Source organism: Columba livia, chromosome 15 (genome assembly GCF_036013475.1).
Source record: "Columba livia isolate bColLiv1 breed racing homer chromosome 15, bColLiv1.pat.W.v2, whole genome shotgun sequence".
Lineage (NCBI taxonomy): Eukaryota > Metazoa > Chordata > Aves > Columbiformes > Columbidae > Columba > Columba livia.
In genome coordinates this window covers 68,705-73,814 of record NC_088616.1, presented here as the reverse complement: position 1 = coordinate 73,814, position 5,110 = coordinate 68,705, and the positions used below count along the sequence as shown (strand labels likewise).

At 51.7% G+C, this 5,110-nt stretch overlaps 1 pseudogene; it reads right to left on the bottom strand.

The window, feature by feature from the left end:
• Positions 1-3,845: 3,845 nt before the first annotated feature.
• LOC135575471 (olfactory receptor 14J1-like) lies at positions 3,846-4,810 on the bottom strand (annotated as a pseudogene).
• Between the last annotated feature and the right edge of the window lie 300 nt (positions 4,811-5,110).

The following is a 5,110-nucleotide window of genomic DNA, read 5'->3' as shown; positions in this document are numbered from 1 at the left end:
AGAACACATTTCCTTCACTCTACATCTCTCAATTGGTTTCTTTTTCCCTCCGTTTTTAAAAAAGGTTCTCTAGATTTCTCTCCTACCAAAGCCTCCAGCATTCAGAAAGATAATCCTTGTGTCTCGTACAGAGTCGAAGGCACCAAAGAATGCACAGCCATGGGCTGTCAGTGCCACTTTTAACCCTTGGCACACAGTGAGTCATGCTGGAAGCTGTTGGCCACTCCTGACTGATGGAGGAAAGAGGGATAAAAAGGTTAATTGAACTGTTCTCTTTTTAGATGGCCATGTCGACAGTGATCTCAACAGATCTGTGTTGTTTGTCTTTCTATGTGATTGTAAGGAAAAAATTATATTTATGTGTTGGTAAATATATAGTAAAATGTATAAGTGTGTCCAGTTATATTTCCTACCAGCACTCTCCAAGGAAGAATCTTTCTTCAGAGAAATTGCTGGTTTGATACTGTCTTTGTCACTCATCCCCTGCCCCACTGGCCACTGAGACCAGGGTGCCCTCAGCCACCTTCCTTGTGCTGACAATATCTTTGGAGAAGCCCTCCTGGGTGCCCTCCCCTTGCACGGCCATTTCAGCCACTGCTCAGCATTGACTTTGCTGGCTCCATCCCTGCACCCCCAGGCCAGGTGTCTGTCTGTCTGTCTGTCTCCTGGGCAGCCTGTTCCCCTCCAGCCTCCCTGCACGTCCTTCTGCTGTTTGATCTCATAAGTCAGGGGGTCCCTGTTCATCCATGCTGACCTCTTGCAGGCCCTGCTGACCTCTTGCAGGCCCTGCTGGACTCCCTGGCCATCAGATTGTTTTCTTCCTGGGCTCTGAGGACATTGCCCCTGAAGAGGGACTCACAGCCTGTTTGTTCTCCAGGACAGCCAAAGCAGATCCTCCAGTAATGAAATGAGCTCTCCTGCAGGACTGCACTCTTGTTCTGCAGTTGTCCTGCTTCTCCACCATCTCATGGTCACTGCAGCCATGGCCACTCTCATCCTTCAGATCCCCGGCCTGATCCACCTTGCTGTCAGTAGGAGACCAGTCCTAGTCAGCTCATCCGTGTTTGTCTCAAAATGCTGTATTCCACACCTGCAGGAGCCTCCTGGGTTGTTTGTGCCCAGTGCTGCTGCCCTCCCAGCAGACCAAGGCATGGTCCAACTTGCCATGTAATTGAGGACCTGTGACCATGAAGCTTCCTCCAAGGCAAGGCTCTGTGCACACCAGGCTCCCCTCTGCACAGAGCTCATCTCCACCTCCTCATCCACCCGCCTGCCTTCCCGAGGAGCCCTGACCACCCCTGGCTGCCCTCCCACCACTGAGCTGTCCCACCAGGGCTCTGCAGTCCCCATGGGGAGCACGGTGCTGCCTGCCCAGCAGAAACGACAGTGCTGGATGGGAAAAAGGAGAGGAAGGTGCAGGGGAAGTGTCTGGAGGTTGGCTGTGTGGTGACCCCTGGTGCCAGAAGAGGATGGTGCAAGGTGAGGTGTCATGGGAGGGACGTAGATTTTGCAGTTACATCTTCGAGAACAACCCAACTGGGCACGTGGTGATTCAGGCCTAGTGATGTCACCTGGATGCTGGAAAACACACCCAGCAGTGCTGAGAGCCTGGGAGACGGGAGATGCAGGAGAAGGGGAAGATGACACGGCTGGAGGTGGGTTGTGATGCCACTTCTATTGCAGATACCTGGGGCAGATGTAGGCCAAGCAAACATGGATGCATTATTACTTGTGAGGTCACCTCAGGACAGCAATGTGCTTGGCCAGAGGTAGGCAGGTATCATGAGGTCATCAAGGATGCCAGATGGGAAGGCTGCAGACAAATGACCATGCCCCTGGTGAGGCCCTGCCCTGGAGTGAAACCACCTGTACATGCCATGGGAAACTGTGGGACGTGCATGAGAAAGTGAGGGATGTGAGGAGGGACCAGAGGACCAAGGCAATGGAATCCAAACTATCAAATTTGAGTGCAAGTGGAGGAAACCTGAGCCCATTGGGGAAAAAGTAACTGATGATGGTTATGAATTGGTGAGGACACTGGGGCAGAGAAAGGGAGGGATCAAGGTGGATCATGGAAGAAGGAGCTTGTGGAAGAGTGGAGGAGAGGGATTCAAGTGACCAGCTGCCTGTGGGGAGGTGACTGGTCAGTGCTGCTCTGGCCAGCCGCCCTGCCTGATCACTATGGTCTGTCCTGCTTATTAGACTGGTTTCAGCTGGGGTAGAGTTAATTATCTTCATAGGAACTTGTATGAGGCTGTGTTTTAAATCTGTGATGGAAACTGTTGATCACACGCCCATGTTTCAGTCAGTGCTGAGCGGTGCTTGCACAGAGTCAAGGCCTTTTCTGCTTCTCACGCTGAGAAGTGAGAGTAGGCTGGGGGTGCCCAAGAAACTGAGAGGAGACACAGCTGGGACAGCTGACCCCAGCTGACCAAAGGGATCTTCTGTACCACATGAAGTCATGCTCAGCAATAAATCTGGGAGAAGAAGTGAGGGGGGAACACACAGAGTGATGGCGTTTGTCTTCCCAAGTAACTGCTATGTGTGATGGAGCCCTGATTTTCTGGAGATGGCTGAACACCCACCTGCCAATGCAAAGCAGGGGATAGATTCCTTATTTTTCTTTGATTGCGCACACAGCTTTTGCTTTGCTTATTAAACTGTCTTTATCTCAACCCTCGAGTTTTCTTTTACTTTTAAGATCTTCCCCTCATCCTGCCACAGCAACAGTGTGGTGCTGAGCTGATGACCAGGGTTAAACTACAATATTTCTTAAATTCTGTTCCTGGCTATTTACTGTGTGAGTGGGTTCACTGTTGTGTGTGTGTTTGGGTGTAAATGTATGCACATGCTTTCTTGGTCAGGTCTAAGTGGGGCTAGCAAGGAAGAGGAGACACCAGGATATGAAGAGACCTGGGGCTGGAATGGCCAAGTGGGCAATATCTCTGAGTCTGGGTTGACCCAAACCCCAGGTCCACACTGGAGGGACCACAGGGTGGTGACAGGGGTGTGTGAAACTGCAGGTAAGTTCTACCCGGGATGTGCAGACAACTCGTGCAACCTTCACACCAGCTCAGTCTGAGAGGAGGAACAGGACACGCTCAGTACTGTTGCTCATGGTTGTGTAAGTGCTGCTGTTGGTGTGGTGACTGTGAAGGTGCTGTTCCCTGTTGGAACGGGTCTGTGTGGGGTGGGCTGTTTCCATGTTTGTTTCCCTGCAGATACCTGGATTTAGTGCTTTGCCATGGGTTGACTCCACCTTGGGCCGTGTCTCACTCTGTGGGCTCCAGTCACTGCCCACCTGAGGCACACAGATACATGTGTACCTCATGGGCTCTCCAGGCAGCTCCAGATTCCTGTCGAGGAGGATTGTCCTATGCCCCATCATGCTCTGGGACAGCCCAGTCTGACTGTATCTCATGACCACTCCCCTTCTCCACTGTCAACCGACAACAAGGGTTGTGTCTTAAACCAAAACTTAGTTGTCTATCAACTACCAACATGACAACGAGCTTTGACCTCAGGCCCTTTTGAGTGAAATTCCTGGGCCTGTTGTTGAGATCAGCTTTAGAACAACAACCAAATATTGAGGAACTGCAGAGAGGAGATGTTATTTTATTACGGAGATGCTATGGGAGACCAAGCTCTGACACAGTGTTAGGAAAACATTTATACAGGTTTCACGTGTTTTAAAAATATTAATAATGGGTACATTTTTCAGGATAGTCAGCTAAACACAAACAATTATGTACGAACATAATAACCATAGATAACAATATGGGTAACGCTAACAAATTAAGAGGGATAAAACAAGGTACGGGCCTGCATTGGGATACAAATAGACATCATTTGTGGACAGTGATGGAAAGCTGATCAGTATTGACAAACACCCATGAAATCACTTTCCTAATGTACTCCTTGAGCTCCTGGTTCCTCATGCTGTAGATGAGGGGGTTCACTGATGGAGGCACCACTGAGTACAGAACAGACACTACCAGGTCCAGGGATGGGGAAGAGATGGAGGGGGGCTTCAGGTAGGCAAACATGACAGTGCTGACAACCAGGGAGACCACGGCCAGGTGAGGGAGGCAGGTGGAAAAGGTTTGTGCTGTCCCTGCTCAGAGGGGATCCTCAGCACGGCCCTCAAGATCTGCACATAGGACACCACGATGAACACAAAACACATGAAAACTAAACAGGCACAAACCACAATAAGCCCAAGTTCCCTGAGGTAGGAGTGTGAGCAGGAGAGCTTGAGGATCTGGGGGATTTCACAGAAGAACTGGCCCAGGGCATTGCCCTTGCACAGGGGCAGTGAAAACGTATTGGCCGTGTGCAGCTGCAGCAGAGAATAGAGAAACCCAGTGGCCCAGGCAGCTGCTGCCATGTGGACACAAGCTCTGCTGCCCAGGAGGGTCCCGTAGTGCAGAGGTTTGCAGATGGCAACGTAGCGGTCGTAGGACATGACAGTGAGGAGACAATACTCTGCTGTGACCAAGAAGAGAAACAAAAAGAGCTGTGCTGCACACCCTTGAAAGGAAATGACCCTTGTGTTCCAGAGGGAATTTGCCATGGACTTGGGTACATTGGTAGAGATGGTGCCCAGGTCCAAGAGGGCGAGGTTGAGCAGGAAGAAGTACATGGGGGTGTGGAGGTGCTGGTCCCAGGCTATGGTGGTGATGATGAGGCCGTTGCCCAGGAGGGCAGCCAGGTAGATGCCCAGGAAGAGCCAGAAGTGCAAGAGCTGCAGCTCCCGTGTGTCTGTGAACGGCAGGAGGAGGAACTGGGTGATGGAGCTGCTGTTGGGCATTTGCTGCCTTGGGGCTTGAGGACCTGTGCAAGGAGAAAAGACAGTGACAAGTTATGGGACATTTCTCTGAGCAAAATCAAAGCCATTTCCCACACACCCTCCCCCGCTCCACACCCCTTGTCCTTTTCCAGACCTTCCTCAGCTCGGTGTCTGAGTCCTGGGTGGTGCTGGCTGGAGGTGCCATGAGGGGCAGGGCCTGTGCCCGCTGGCTGCCGAGGAGTCAGCCCTGCTGTGCAGCAGGGGGCATGGGATCGGGGGCAGGGGCCAGAACTGGGGTTCGGCTGTGTCAGATTGAAACAC